The sequence below is a fragment of the Thermobia domestica genome, chromosome 2 (assembly GCF_964235325.1).
Source record: "Thermobia domestica chromosome 2, izTheDome1.hap1.1, whole genome shotgun sequence".
NCBI lineage: Eukaryota > Metazoa > Arthropoda > Insecta > Zygentoma > Lepismatidae > Thermobia > Thermobia domestica.
Window position 1 is genome coordinate 330699714 of NC_137455.1, and position 17431 is coordinate 330717144.

At 35.6% G+C, this 17431-nt stretch overlaps 1 protein-coding gene across 3 annotated transcripts in view; it reads right to left on the reverse strand.

Moving 5' to 3' along the window:
* The window catches only part of LOC145678695 (uncharacterized), a 47386-nt gene extending 33775 nt beyond the window's left edge, over positions 1-13611 (reverse strand). Inside the window, exon 1 of one of the 3 annotated variants that reach the window (XM_081749104.1) lies at positions 13593-13611. The gene's annotated coding sequence lies outside the window, so the exon portion shown is untranslated. The other 2 variants (XM_081749102.1, XM_081749103.1) reach the window with 2 other exon arrangements.
* Between the last annotated feature and the right edge of the window lie 3820 nt (positions 13612-17431).

Genomic DNA, 17431 nt, shown 5'->3' on the forward strand with positions numbered 1-17431 from the left:
TTTTGAACGACTTTCCCAAAGTGACTCATTTGATTTTTTTCATATTTCATAAACAATGATTGCATTAATTGGTCTATTATATGTCTAATGAAAATGTGCTCAAAGTAAGAGTTAGTTTTGTAGTATGGATTTTCTTCAATCGAAGTTTTTTATTCGATAATCTGACATTCGATGTATTTGAATAATACGATAATTTTATTCGCATTATCCAAATACACACTTCAGTAACAGCTGCGGCCTAACACAGTTAAGAAATTGAATTGAAAAAGTTTAGTGCGGTGGCCCTGTAATTGAATATTTTTTGAGAAACTCCCTAGCTTTTTGTGGTAAACTCAGGCTTTTCTTTTTCGAGCGACAAAAGAGAGAAGAAAATATAGTGATTGTGAAAATAATATCAAATTCAGATTTCAACGGATTTACATGTTTCATGGCGTCTACATACCGAAAATGTGACTTTTCGACACCCGTCCTTCCGGTCCGTCCGTTCGGCACACTTTTATATGCACTCGCCTAGAGGCCATACCGTTCAACTTATCTACACCAAATTTTAAACTTAGGGTTTACTTAGTATTCTTACAGGAGCTTTTCCATTTTTTCCTACCACCTAATATAAGTGTGGTTTACAAACAGCCGAAAATCGAAAAACGCTATTTTCTCAAAAATGGTTTTAACAATTTTGTTTATTTTTCATTAATCAATATTTAATTAACAACCCTATATTGCAGTATCAGATATTTCTCTTAGAAAAATTTACGAGGTTTAGTTTATTCTTGGAGGTGACTTTTTCTCGACGATTTTCACAGAAAAGTCCCTGGCGAATTTTGTACACACTTCATAAATAAATATTTGACCTTACAACATGGTATAAGTCAATTGACCTGAAAAATATATGAGTAGTAGTTTATTCTTGGACTTGAATTTATTCCCAGTGAGTTTCTCAAACACGAGCAGTTGGCAACCCTGTATCTCGACAACGAAGCTGAATTCGAAAACTGCAAGAGGACCATTTGTCTCCTTTTGATGTCACGAATCACCTCCCGAAGTTTGTGGACATCTTTCAGGTTCACCCTTAATGAAGCTTCTTTTCGAAAAGTTAACTATTAACTTTAGGCATTGTTTATCTTTTTTAAATCACAAATGTCGTTATTAATTTTAAGGCAGAGAACTACTTCTGAGAGAATAGATCTTGAAAAATAATTTTAAAACTTAGACTTTTGTTTTCGAGACATTCCAGACAAGACGATACATTTTACAAGCTATCTCGTGTCCAAAACATTTGCCTCGTATTATCTTGGATGTCACAAAGCGCGTCTTGTCTCTTTCTCGAGACATGTCTTATCTCGTGCGCATTCGTTAACACTTGGGAAGGATTATCTTTCTACTCAAAGCATTGTTTTTATAATGGTTGCATATTTATAATAATTGCTGTCCACATAAATTACAGTCCTTTCAGTTGAATTAATTTTTATTATTATTATTATTGAAATTGCAATATCTAGTTTAACGTTGGACGATTATGCACCTACGCTAAGGGAGAATGATGATGAATGAAATGGTGAAATGAAGAAAGTGGGAGGAAAATGGAAAATCTCAAGAAAACACATACCCATGCACACGGTATTTGTCCACCTCAAATTTCACTTGGCACGAAGTGGAATCGAGCCACGGACCCCCTGCACCAAAGGTCCCTGCAATGCTTTATTATTATTATTATTATTATTATTATTATTATTATTATTATTAATAATAATAATAATAATAATAATAATAATTGAAGCGAGCTTAACGAGTTTCAGCCGTACGACTCAACCAACGTTTGGGTGCCTGTTCGTTCGTCTGCTCCTCTCATAAAAGACATTTCATTTTAATGAAACTAGTAAGTGCCTTCTTTTAGCTCTGCGAAGTAACTATTGCTTGGGATATGAATCTGCAAAACATAAGAGGTAAAATTAACCAAATGGTGCAAGTTTCCACTTATATATACAAAACAATTTTGCAATATCAACTACGTGAATCTTGTCCCATAAAGAAGCCGAAACCCCTACACCGAAGAGCCCTCCGAGATTTGATCATTGTCCACACGAACTGAAATTGTCATTTGAAGCCAAGACTTTAATAAGAAGCCAATAATTTCTTTAAAATAGACGGAAAATTCGGAAGTTATAAGCATTTTCATATTTTTGCCTTTTCCCATAAGGGAGCCGTAGCCCCCTATACTGAAGACCCCCCCGGAGATTTGATCATTGTCCACTCGGACTGAGTTTGTCATTTGCAACCAACACTTTAATACGAAGCAAAATATTTCTTTAAAATAGGCGAAAAATTCGAAAGTTATAAACATGTTAATAATTTTGCCTTTTCTCATAAGGGGGCCGTATTAGCCTACACTGAAGAACCCCACGAGATTTGATCATTGACCACTTGGACTGAAATTCTCATTTGAAACCAAAACTTTAATATGAATCCAAAAATTAAACTTTTACATAAATTTAAACTGACTGGGTTCCAGTTCCCCCCACTATTGTTTAGTTTAGTTAAGTGGTAATTTGTGACAGCTTCACATCATCAAAAGAATGTTTCACTTCCCCTCCCCTCCCCCAGGAGTTCGTGCTGGATCCACCACTGGAATCAATAGACACTCTTCCTGTTCTTTTTGTCACCCTTGATTGTGTAGGGGCTCCCTCGTACAAATAAAGAAGCGGTAATATTACAATCAAGGGGCGCTATATATTAGGTATTTTTTTTAGTTACCTACCCCTAACCGCACAGGGCCATCTTTCGTAGAATAAAAAATATTACGTGATATTCCAATCATGAAAGGGGAGAGAATGCTGTAAATATATTTCTTATTCATTTTATCTGTCCTGCTTATCAAAAATTACTTTCTGTTGGAAGGCTACTGAAATGAGAGGGGCAAAATAAAAAGTCGTACCCCCTCCTACATGGTTGCTCAAATAAGTACTAAAGAAAGCATTTTAAACTAAGATATTTAAGATTTAAACTAGGAAACTAAGATATCCTACATTATGTAAGAATGGCATATTCAGGATTATTATTATTATTATTATTATTATTATTATTATTATTATTATTATTATTATTATTAGAATGTTTTTGGAGCACCGAAATTTTGTGAGACGAACAATGACATGTAGAGGTTTAAGATGGGTGGTCATAAGAGGAGGAAAGACCAGGATTTTTCTCTCTCTGACTCTCTAACGTTAAGATTATGTGCTGAAGGTAAGAAGCATCATCATTCTACAATAGGTTGCTTTTACGTAGAATACCAATTACTTGAGTTCTCCTCCTTCGGTCTACTTACCTTATGTAGTAAATTCAAAACAATTTCAATTCAAAACAAATACATTGTAAAACTTTTCCGTAATTAAACATCTAGAGAAAATTAAACATTTAATAGGGAAATCTGTTATCAAAATATCCAAACACGTAGATAGAAGACTATCTAGTGAGAAATATTGTGAAACTTTATAAAATTCTCCAAATTAGAATTAACATTTACTGGGAAACATTCGTTATGCGCCAGCGAGCATATGGTGAGCAGTGAGCACAGGGGAAATAATTACGAAACTGTTTGCAAACAAAATTAGGGACGCTAATGCAAGTGCGACAACAGCATTTTTTCTTTTTTTGGTATCGTCATGAGTTTTACACATACGTTACAATTTGATTCTTTCCCAAATAAAAGAATAAAAAAATAACCGTAGTGTAGTGATAAAAATGATAACGGCACTTTCACGGGTTCGAACCCGCTACCTTCAGCATACAAACTCGTTGCTTTAACTAACTGAGCTATTTGTTTTTTTACGTGAACTGAGCCTGTTCCGGTAAAGACGATATTTCATTACGATCGTCCTACCAATTCGTCCTTTTCCATAGATAATTTCCACTATTTGCTCTATCTTTATGTTAATACTTAGCATATATTCATATATTTGGAGTTTGCAGATAATGCATATAATAAGACATACTAGAAATATTCGTTAAAAGTTTAGTTTGTAGATTTAATCCACATTTCTCTCAATGACATAGATGTCGCTGCTTCGTGTTGAAATGCAGAATTCCCTCGTGTTCTTGAAAATTTCCCACTTTAGCAGAGTTGGTAATTCTCGAGATTTCTGTCGATTTAATGTTTTTTGCTTCTAATTTCTTTATTTTAAGCTAATATCTAACACAAATATTAAAAACGGGTTTGTTATTAACCTGTCCTGCTGGGGAAACCTTCCGAAATTTCGAACATATAAAGAAAACGGAGATATTTTCAAAAAACTTCAAAATAAAGAGACGCGTCATTTATTTTGCTCATGGTAGTACAAGGTGATCCCCTGGGCCCAGCACTTTTCGCTATAACCATTCACTCTTTAGTTAAATCACTGGATACCGAATTAAACATTTGGTACTTAGACGATGGAACAATTGGCGGTGAACCCGAGATAGTTCTTTCATCTTTAATAGAAATAAATAAGAAGGCATCTCTTCTTGGCTTGCGTCTTAACTTTTCTAAATGCGAGGCGGGTTGTCTTGGAACAGATGAAACCGCATTCGACGAAATCTTTAGAAGATTTAATGCGGCTGCACCAGGCCCTCTAACAATTCAGAATGCTTGTCTTCTAGGTGCTGCTCTCACATCGGAAGCACTCACTAACGTGCTATTGAATAAAATATCTAATTTAGAATTGTTCTTGTCTCGACTTCCCTCAATTTCAGCCCATTCAGCCTTTTTTCTTTTACGAGCATCTTTATCAATCCCTCGCTTAACCTATTTTTTTACGATGCTTTCCATCTTGACATGAGAGTTCTTTGCTGGAAAAATATGACACTGTCCTGAAAACTGGCCTTGAATCAATTCTGAACTGCTCCTTAAATGACGACTCTTGGACACAAGCACGTTTACCTGTTGGTTTGGGCGGTCTTGGTATTCGACGAGCTGTGGATATGGCGATTCCTACATTCTTAGCGTCATACCACGGATCTCTGCGTTTAATCGAAGCTCTCCTTCCACAGGGTTATTGTTTGGACCCAGATGGTTCAGTTCAAGAAGGCTCTAATAAGTGGGCAAACTTAGCAGCCTTCCGGAGATTAACAAAAAGTGTTATCAGTCATCTTGGTATACACCAATTGCATGTCAATTACATAATCATTTGTTACAATCTGTTGTTGTTCTGGAAGATAAAGCCAGGCTTCTTGCTGCCTCGTCTCCCGAAGCGGGTGCATAGTTGATGGCGATACCTCCTCCGCCTTTAGGCCTTCATTTGTCAAATGAAAGCTTTCGAATTGCTGCAGCCTTACGTTTAGGCTTAGCAGTTTGTGGGCCTCATCGCTGTCCAGCTTGTGGGGGTGAGGTTAACCAACGTGGCCTGCATGGCCTTTCATGCATGAAGAGCGCTGGTAGATTCCTCTGTATATGATACAATACTACGAGCCCTCAACACAGCTGGATTTCCTTCAATACGGGAACCTTCTGGTTGCTGTCGTTCGAATGGAAAGCGACCTGATGGGATGACACTGGTTCCATGGATGAGAGGTAAATGTTTATTGTGGGACTTTACATGCGCTGATACATACGCTCATTCAAGTCTCCCTCTGTCAGCAATGAACGCTGGAGCTGTTGCTAATCGTAGAGAAGCTGAAAAGCAAAGAAAATACAACAACCTTCTCGAAAAGTTTGTTTTCACTTCAATCGCTATTGAAACCAGTGGTGCTTGGGGTGCAAGAAGTCTTGAATTCATTAGGGAGGTAGGAAGACGCATTTCTTGTGTTTCCGGCGAAGTTCGCTCCACATCTTATCTAATACAGCGCATATCTGTTTCTATTCAACGTGGTAACGTCTCGTCGGTCCTTTGCACTTTACCACCTGGCAAGGAAATGGATGATTTTAATTGTTGTTTTATACATATATAAAATTAAAATTTGTAATATGTAACAATATCATATAATTACATTGTTAATACATGTTAATTGTCAATACAATTTTACAATTCTATTGATCTTTATATAAAATAAAAATAAAATAATAGAAATTTGGAAATATTCAAAATGCACTAATAGCCTTTATGCATTTTTCTTTTCTATCACTTCTAATAATTTCTCCCAATGCTCATGTATATTTATACCACTTCTCCAGTTCATTAAGTTCTCCTCTTGTTCTTTCTTTATTCTTCTCGCTTCCTTCCACTTCATAATAATCTTTCTTTTTTCTCTTTTTAAACCTCTAGCCCCTTCCCAATCTATCCTATGTCCCGTTTCTTTCACATGTTTATAAATAGTATTATTTTCTCTTTTCATTCTAACATCATCTTTATGTTGTTTCAATCTGTCCATGAGCCTTTTTCCCGTCTCTCCTATGTATTTCATGTCACATTCACAACATTTCACTTCATAGATAACTCCTTCTTCCTCCTCTATATTGCTTTCCCTCCTTTTCTTTTTCTTCCTTATACACCTCAACAACGTATCCCCTCCTTTTCTATGTCTTAATACCTCCTCCTCTTAATAACTTCTTTAGCCCTTCCGTCTTTTCTCCTATGCTCTGAATTCCATACCACTTCTTATTTTCTTCCTCTTGTTTCTTTTTTTATATTTTCTTCTTTTTTCTTTCCTTTTATCTGATCTATCCTATATCCATTATTTTAAGTTGTTTATAGAAATTTTCCAAATCTTTCTTCTTTCCCTCTTCTTTCCAAATCTTTCCCATACGTCTATTGGAAAAGTATGACGATACTCTTAAAACTGGTCTGGAATCCATCCTCAATTGTTTTCTTAATAACAACTCTTGGATACAAGCTTCTTTACCAGTCAAAAATGGAGGCCTTGGAATCCGTCGCGCCACAGATATGGCTATTCCGTTTTTTTTAGCGTCTTTCTACGGTGCAAGTCAAATAGTTAGTTCTCTTCTTCAATGGGATAACGACGAAATCACCAATCCAGATGTGATGGACTGCATAGCTAAATGGACAAATTTAGTTGGGTTAGACCCTCCGGCTCTCGAAAATCGTAACAATCAGTCGACTTGGGACGAGCCCATCGTTAATTGCCAGGCAGCTTCTTTGTTGCAGACTACAAATAACATTGAAGATAAAGCCAGACTTTTAGCGGTCATGTCCCCAGAAAACGGAGCATGGCTTCAAGCTCTACCATCACCATCTCTGGGCCTACATCTATCCAATGAGAGCTTCCGAGTATCAGTTGCACTACGGTTGGGAGCAGATATATGTGAACCACACCACTGCCCCATCTGTAACACCTTTGTAAAAAAGGATTACACGGTTTGTCGTGCAAAAGCAGCGCAGGCAGACACCCACGTCATTCAAGTGTAAATGATATAATATTAAGAGCATTAATATCAGCAGGGCTATCAGCAGTGAGGGAACCGATTGGGTGCAGCCGATCTGACGGAAAAAGACCCGATGGTATGACATTAGTACCTTGGAAGAAAGGAAAGGCATTGATTTGGGACTTCACATGTTCAGACTATGCCCCCTCCAACCTACAATATGCCTCAGTACAAGCTGGACTCGTAGCTGATCGAAGAGCGAAAGAAAAAAGGAATAAATATAGCAATCTACTCGATAACTATTGCTTTATCGCAATAGCAATTGAGTCTAGCGGTTCTTGGGAAGGAGGCCTCAAATTTATAAAAGAAATCGGCCACTGTCTATCGATTAAATCAGGAGATAATCGAGCAAAAAGTTTCCTGATTCAACGCATAAGCATAGCCATTCAACGTGGGAACGTGTCGGCTATAATGGGAACGTTACCCACTAGTAAAGAGCTAGAAGAAGTCTTTCTTCTGTAATTGCGAAGAAGGGAGGTTAGGAGTAAAAAGAGACATCATCGGTGCATCAATTTATGTAGCAACCGAGCAAGTAGTATGGAGAGACAGCTCACAGTCCATAAGTTTATATGAAAAATTACGGCATGAATGCTGTACCGTACGTCAAGACAGTGACATAACATGACAGGTTGGAGCCTCTGAAAGCAGAAGATTTAGTACTACCTGCCGAACATTATGGGAACAAAGTACCGAAGAATAGATATTTACTGTTTCATTTTAAATTTTCATTATAACAGTTTTTTAATAATCAGTGTTATTTTAAAAATTTAAAAATGTATAACAATATATCTATATATCTATATCTATATCTATATCTATATATATATATTTGTTAAATTTTAAATGTAAAATAAATAGGCAAAAATTTTACAAGTAAAAAAATAATTTTATATATATATATATAAACAACAATTAAAATTATATAAATGAATATGTTAACTAACGGCTGAGGAAGATATAAGATCTGCTGTCATCTGTCTTTTCTCAATATCTGATGAAGAGGACGTTAGGTCCTTGAAACTATAACAAAAATCGTATAGTTATTAAATAATTCATTTTGTTCAGATCAGAAATGTGTTTTAAATGTTATTGTGATTATCCAGAACCAAGGGTATATTGTTTACTTTAAAATGTACCGGTATGGCGTTCCGGTTCGTACCGCCAATATATATATAAACATGCATTTTACAAGAGCGCTAGATATATTAGCATATTCTCGCATTTTATTCATGTCAAGCAGGGATGCAAATTACTCTTGAGGTCACAATTACTGACTTTAAATCTAGAAATACTGACCAAATACTGAAAATAAGAACTACATATATATTAACATACTAAATTGGCCACCCTATTTCCCACTGAACAGTTGTAAGCATATGTTAACTCAGTCAGTTATTAACAAATCTTGCAAATAATATGATAATAAGGATATTAAATTCAAGAGATTAAAAAATACCAAGATTGTCCTTGTAAAACTGCCTAAGCAAAACCAAGTACTAAAAAAACTGAACTGCAGTAAACTCATTTTCGTAAGATGAAAAAATAATTACAGCTGCTCAAGCCAATTTCCCTTCCCTACTTTTACACAAACTTAAGAACCTTATTATGATGTTCACTCCTCTTTGGGCTTTTCTTGCCCCGTCAGCCTTTTTGTTTCTTTTTTCTTCATCTTTGTGGCACTGTCAAGCATTACTTGTGCTACATCGGTTCCAACAAGACCCTTGTTCTTAATGGCCTCTCTCAACCGTTCATTTGATTCCTTCAGTAACCTATCAGATGTTCGTCTCTTCTCTTCTTCTTCATCCCTTAGACCAGCGTTTCCCAACCGGTGTGCCGCGGCACAGTGGTGTGCCGCGAGTGGGTCGCTGGTGTGCCGCGAGGAAATTGAAACAAAATTATTAATTCTATAGCAATCAAATTGCAAGACACAGGGGAAAATGTATATCTGTATTTCACATTACTATGAACCTCTACTATGAATCTACAATTTTAAGTTTCATACTGAGTTACTTTTCTGTACATTTTTAATGTTGAAAGAAAGTATTTGTTATCATTGTTATGACCATTATTGCTTCTTTATTGTTGCAGACAATTTCGTAACTTAAAATTTTAAAATATCATTCAATCCCTTTCGACAAAGCAAACATGCATACAAATTTCCTACATTTGTGTTTTAAAAATAAAAGAGATTTGTTTGTTCGTTCATTATTTAGTGATCTTTTCTTTTTTGTGAAAGGTTGGATACAGTTTTCGAAAAAGGAATTGTATTTTTAGAAATATGAGTCGAATATTTCATTGCAATTATTGTCAAGTTTTAAATTAGAGTGGAAAATAAGCATAATAATTTACCACTGGGGGAAAACCAGTGATCGAGCTTTCTTCTCTGTGAGATCAGTAATCACAGAGAAAAAATAACACTGTATTTTATATTTACAAATAATAATAATAATAATAATAGCTATATGAGTGTGCCGCAAGAATTCAAGTTACACCTGTAGTGTGCCGCAAGTTGAAAAAGGTTGGGAAACGCTGCCTTAGACGTTTTAAAGTACATTCTTTTTTTTATCAATTCTTCCTTTCTCAAGTAAAAGTTCTTCTTTTCAATTCTTCTTTAGCTGTCCGTTGATTTTCCTTTGCTTCTCTTTATTGTTGTTGTTGTTCCTTCAATTTCCTCTCTGCTCACAGAACTTTCTATAACTCTTGTAAGCAGTATGTGCCAGATCTAAAAGCTCTTTATATATATACTGTACACAAGATGTGTCTTTCCATTATATATCTCATGTAGAGCTTCCTAAATGTGCAAATGAGCATTGAGAGCCCCCTCTGACATGTTAGCCCTATTAGGGATCGCAAAGGGAGCTTGAAAACTCTCTTTCAATTTCAGCTGAGCCATGTGAAAGTGAGAAGGCTGCTTTCACAATTTTTAACACCGTTGGAAATTTATGCTCTCCTAAAATGTTAGTCTTTTGGAAAAATTGATTCCAATAAACATCTATTCATTTTTTACTAGTTGTGATCTCATCGTCTTCTAACCTTGTCTCCACTCATTGACAGGTGTCTTTTCTTTGTAAGGAATAGGCAAAGCTTCAGCTATTTTAACAATTTTCTTCCAGCTGTCCTCTTTCTTTCTTTCTTTCTTGAGGATTCAAACACTCCTAATGTTTCAACACAGGCTTAGAAACCATAGATACTTGTTGAAAATATGCTTACTACTAGCAACGTACTGTTTTCTTGCTTGTTATTTTTGTTTAACCTTCCAAAGAGCTTAAAATACTTACTTATTTTAGAAAAATACACACTTTGTCAAAAATACGGACTTTTACTGACTTTCCTGACAAGTTTGCATCCCTGTAAGATACATATACAGATACATGTATAATCGCATTATTGTTTCTCTTTCGATATCAGAATCCATATTTCTTACAAAATTTTACAAAACCGTGCCCTCCTAAAATGAGATAACGCCCTTCTTATTTATTTCTCCCTCTATCTCTTTTTTTATTTTTATTTTTATTTAAACGAGAGCTTGAAAAACTATAGTTTTTGAACAATCATAATCCACCGAGAATACATAACAAAAGCCAGTCATATTGGCGAATGAGATGAAGATCTGCACCAAAATAAAACTTTTCCATATGAAAGAAATAGGATGGAAGTGGAAATTACAAATAGGTTATGTTCCGTAGGTATCCCATCCCCCCCCAAAAAAAATACAAAATTTACGGGAAAATTGGTAGAATTATACGAAATTCAAATATCAGCCAAGGGAAAAAGGTAATAGTCATGACTGCACGGCGAATAATTACGGAGAAAACTGAAGTTCAATCTTGGATTTAATAAAGGTGGGCAACGACGCCATATTATGCGAACTAAACATAGAGCATAATGTATCAGTCTTTCTGTGCTGCAATAGGGGAGAGAAAAGTGCTAATTGATTCTAGTAACACCTGATACTGTCTCACATTGTGTCGCCACATCGGTGCTATCCTAAGGGGGGCACAAATTTATAAAACCTACGGAATACGTGAATTGATTTCACAATAAGATTGTATAGGTAATGAAAATATACGGGATCTTATCTCTCATATGTATAATACGGTAGAAATACGAAATCCAAAGTGTGCACCTTATCACGTAGTACTCAATAAGGAAGACACTGATCAAGTGAAGTGCTATGTAAAGGCAGCCTACAAAGTGATCAGGAAGTGCTGCAAAACTGTGCCACATGCAAGATATGTTTTTCATGCCATATAAAGTTTTTATTCAACTACCTTCGTTTATGCTAATACTCAGTTTCTGACGCGCCTGCTCCCTAAGGACGCAACCTCACGAAAGCCCTTGCTGTGGCCCTGCCCTGAGTCGATTAAATAGCATTCGTTGTTTTTAGTGGACACCTACCACAAGCTGGTTTGTGTTTTTAAGTCACCTCGTGCTTTTTGCACTGTAGATTTTATGCCAAATCCTCTTTCACACTGATAAGGTAAGAAAAAAAAGTTTTCAACTTCTTTAAAACATTGTTTTCATTATTTCTGAATATGACAGAGTTTGGAACACTCAAGAGTTGAAAAGTATTATTTTTGCACAGTAATAATATATAGGTGCAAGAAAGATATTAACAAATATTTGGAGAATATAATTACAAATGAAGTAGGAAAATGAAACAGGCTTAATTCTAAGTAAGTTATATTAGTATAAACTTAACTTAAGTATTACGAGAATAACGCTTAACGCAGCTTTACATTCCCCCGATCACGGAGGGCAGGGTATCAGCGAAAACTTAGCCGGATCGACTACCACAGATAGCGGTCCCGAAATACAAAATCTACGGAGAAACTAAGAATCAGACGAAATGTCAGCATGATAGTAAGAAAAAAGTTAATATAGGTCATCAGTGTATGAATGTTAATTAGAGTAAAACGAAGTTATATTTCACTCCATAGTTTTTTTTTTTCGTTTATGTGTACACACATCGTCGCTGACGTACCCACAGCACCCCTTCCAACCTGCTACGCTCCTGCTTTATGTTAGATAGCATTCATGCTTTTAATTACCACATCGAGCAAAATTTAGTTTTTGTTTTAAAATTAATTCGTGTCTTATACACTGCAATTTTTATTGTATACTTGCGCACTGTTCTAGAACACAGGTCCCTCTTCATACTCAGCTGCAATAATATAGAAAACAACGTTCCCTGCACGGCTCTGTAAGCCACCTTCACTTGCTAAAGCTTGCTTGGCAATACTAAGTGAATTAAATATTAAATTTTGGTACAGAAAGAAAACAACCTAGCTACTAATCTATACAGGGGGACCTGTGTTCTAGAACCTTCTCGCATACTTGCACAGGCTGTAATTATATTGTCCTAAAGTCAATCTGCACTCCTATTAATGCAACTCTTAAGAAACATTTATAGAGCAGTAAGAGTGCATTTTCTCCTAAAAGATAATATTTCATGAATATGTTTAGTTGATTCCTTGTGTGGAAATTATCACAGGAAAGAACCATTTTCCTGTTTTGGAATTTATGTCCCAGGGACATAATCTGAGAGGGAGCTCCGCCCCTAACTTTCCCTCTCAATGTTTATTTGCGTATCAGTGTTCAGTTGTTGATATATTGCTGATTGAAAACTTAAGGATTTATTGGTTTCCTTATTTCTGAATAGTGTTTTGTTTCTAATACTTAACAGTTGGGAGGTACTAATTTTACACAACAGCATCTAGTGATGAACAAAGAAAGCATGAAAAAAAAAATATTTGGAATAACAGTTAAGACTGAACGATGGAAATGAAAGAGGACTAATTATAATTAACGGATATTAAAATTACAACAAATAAATATTAATATAACATGTCAAACAGGTGCATTTGGGGCTAATCCGGGCCCAACCTTATTGGCCATGAAATAAGTTAAATTGCCGGCCGCATAGTGCGAGCATTATTTCACTTCGGAACTTCAGAGCGTCATATCGCCTCTCGGAAGCCTCAACTGTTACAGTTCGCGAAGCAACGGCCTATAATTCATAGTGCCACACTTAAAATTAACTTACAATATAGGCAACTAGAGCTTCCTTCAGCTGAGTCCAGCAAACCTCCTGTAAAATACTTAAACCCGCTCTATACAGTGTTGCCAGGTCTGAAGATTAAAAATTCCGAAGTGATGCTCCAAATTTAGATGATTCGCACTGTTTGTAGCCCAAACATAAAAGTGAATTATGTTGCATATATATATATACAAAACGTACGTGCCGTTTTATTCTAAAGTCCACATTGTTGTCATTTCAAGAAAGCAACTCCAGTTACCAGTATCGGTAAGCTCTCTGTTTTGTCTCTATGCAATGCAGGTTTTGTTTACCAGGTGGCAGCAGTTGTCACAGCGCCTAAACAAAAAAGGTATGTTTCTGATCAAGAATGTTATAAAATAGCTATTTTATAGCATCCTTGTTTCTGATGGGAGTTCTTAAGTTGACATAACCACAGCAACAGGACGTGACGTCACCTAATGTCGTCACTACCCTGGAGCACTTAATGCGCAGTGTATCCATAAGCAAGGCAGCTCTTTTTACAGTATTACTGCTGAGATAATATGCCAAGGTGGATTATAATTTAAGTCATACCTGGAATTTGTTCGTGTACTGGTGGACAATAAAAAAAAACATTCTGTTGTTACAGCGGTTGTGTGAGTTGCGTTTTACATTCAACAAACGAACAAGATTATACACAAACAATGCACTGAATAATGCGTAAATAATTGCAGCTTGTCCCATCAAAGGCGGGAAGAACGCCGGGATTTTTTTTTTTTAATCTCATTTCATGCTGCGCACTGATACGTGTATCAAGATTGAAATTTCAGGTTTCCTCAGTTATGTTCTATTTTATAAGTGTACTGACATTCATGATATATCGATTTATTTTAGCACCAAATGAACTCTTGTAGGTTTAGTAAGTGTTTTGGAGTGGCAGAAACGGGATTAAGAATATGTGGACATTTTAAAAATTACAATTTACAGGTAAAAGGTGTTAATTCAGAACAAAAGACAAATATTTAGGGAATTTATTTATGAAGACGCAGAATATGTAAGTCATCTGTGAACATAGATACAGCAATAAGATGTTGCTTTTGAAGTTGGGATTTGCGCCTCAATACTGACATGTGTTACAAATGTAAAGCATAAATCATAGATGAAGATTGTGTTATTGGGACGTTTTATAAACATGGAAGAGAGAAGCGGAGTTCAACAAATAAACATAAGTGTGGTGTAAAGTTAAAAAACAAAAAAAGTGAAAATTTAGAACAATAGATCACAAACTGATACGCTACAGTGTGTGGTGTCTCGTGATCTTTGTGCTTCTGGAACATTCGTAATTCATCGTTATAGGGACTCACAGTATTCTAGGTGAGATCAACTTTAATTATTTGCTTCGTCTATCAAACTAAGTCAACTCTATTACTGCTAATTGTATATAATTCTTCTTGTAAATATTTCTTTATTTCTCTAAGTGTTATACTCGTTCTTGTGTGAAATTAAGCCTAACTACATATTCGTTATGGTATACCATGTTCACAAGGGATAAAATGGATACCTCAGCCAACAATTCATTAGGAGTTGATAATCCTACTGAAAATTCAGATATGGACATTGAAACACTAAATACAAGTACAACCCCTACTACTATTACTGCAAACCTTAACGAAAATATGAGTACTAAGAATGACAATCATTCACATGTCAAAGTTGATAATACTGTTCATAATCCGCAAACGCATGCCACTCATTTGGGGAAAAATAAATACCAATCTCACCACCTTGCACCATATTTTGTATTTTTACGTTCCGATTCAGAAGATTTAGGGAAAAAACACATCATGGCGATTAGCAGGAAAATTTTTTATGCGGATATTCCTGGTGTGGAACTCATAGATAAGATAGGGCGTAATCTTGTCAAAGTAAAATTTCGCTCAGGAACCGAAGCTAATAGTTTTTTGACTCATCCCATTTTGGCAGAAAATAAATGGGAAGCTTTCGTTCCCAACCATTTACTATATTCAACGGGAGTGATATATGGAGTGGACACAGACATTCCAATGAATGATCTATTGTCAGATATCCAAAGTGATATACAAATAACTTCAGCTCGTAGAATTTATAGAAGAGACAATAATAATGTTCTTCAACCAACTTCCACAATTATCCTTACCTTTGATTCCCAGTACTTACCAACTGATGTAAAGTTATATTACATGAAACGGGATGTTCATCTGTACATACCAACAACAAAGCAGTGCATTATGGGTTGTTATAAATACGGACACAGGAAAAATAACTGTAATTCGAAAAAGTCAGCTTGTGTTAATTGTGGTCAGTTCCATGTAGTTGACTCTTGCAATAACCCAACCAAATGCCTCAACTGCGGAGGAGATCACAGGGCGGACTTCAAAAAGTGCCCAGAACGTATAAGACAAGATCAAATTATGATTCTTATGGCCAAAGAAAGAATTTCATTCAATGAAGCCAATTCAATAATTAAAAGGCCGCCAACTTTGGAACAAATCAAAATCAGTACTGGAACGTTTCAGATTCCCACTGATCATTCATCAGCCAAACCTTCCACATCTCCAAATTCTGGAGGCAAAATAAATACGTACTCTGGTATCATTTCCAATAAACCAGCAGACCATTTTGCAAATCCGCGTGAAGATCTCCTACGAAGTCCTCCAGGGAAAAAAAGGAAAAATATTAACGAAAATCGTACTACAAATAAAATTAACTCATCACTGTTTAAGAAGCCCTCGGACTTTAATTTGCAATTCAGAACGGACCCTAGCATCCAATTAGATCAAGCGTCATCATCCACAAATTGGATGAAAAAAACTCTCCCTATATCTAATGATAGTTCAATCTCATTTCTCCATAAGGAGGAAGCCTACACAATACCACGAAGATCCTCTCAGAGATTCAAACAACAACAGAGGGAAACAATTAACAAAACTCAAGAATATAAAGTTCTAACTCAGTCGTCAATGGAAAACCAAAATTTACCTCTTAAGCCTAAACTCATAGACTTAAAAAGACTTACTCCAGATTCAGAGCATGGAAGTAATCTTCAGAAATTAAATAGCTATAATTCTGACAAACTAAATCAACTAATACAACGATGCACGCTGTTAGTTCAAACCAATACTGACCAAAAGACAGAGAAAGAAACGCTACTATCTTTATTACATGATATGCAATCAATCATCAATCCATAAAAAAAAAAAAAAAAAATCTGGCATATCTATTTTTAAGTCACAATTTCCCCCCCCCCAAAAAATTATTAATAATAAAATTCCAATTTTCTTTTGTTTCTGTGTTATTTTTCAAATCAATCTGATGGAACATATTATAAATAGGAAGTTAACCATATTGCAATGGAATGCTCAGAGCATTTATGGGAAAATCTATTATTTAAAACTTTTAATAAATATATTTTCTCCAGATCTGTTACTTCTTCAAGAAACGTGGTGTACACCAAAAATACCTCTAAAACTTAAAGGCTACAATTGTTTAAACCAAATTAGACATGATTCACACGGAGGAATCGCTATTTGCATAAAAAATAATATAAAATTTCAAACTTTTAATCTACAATTGCCACATCATCATAACTCTATTCAATATATGGGTATTCAAATTCAAGATATACGTATAGTAAATTTATATATTCCACCCAAAATTAAGGTTGATATCGACTTTTGGAAAGCTTTGCTAATCAATAATTTAAAAATTGATTATATATGTGGTGACTTCAATGTCTCTCATAAGATCTGGGGAGCGAATAGAACGGACACTGCTGGTCGGAAATTTCTCAACATCCTCAATGACTCTCCTTTTCTTTTTTTAAACAATGGCGCTCCTACTAGAGCTCAGAAAGATTCTCTCAGTGCTCCAGACTTAACCCTTGCCTATCACGCCCACTATATAGAAACTGAATGGTCTACATACTTTCACACGTGTCATAGTGATCATTTTCCCATAATCTTCAGAACTCATACGTCACAACTAACGCCTAGTACGAACCAAAGTAACAATCTAACCTTCCG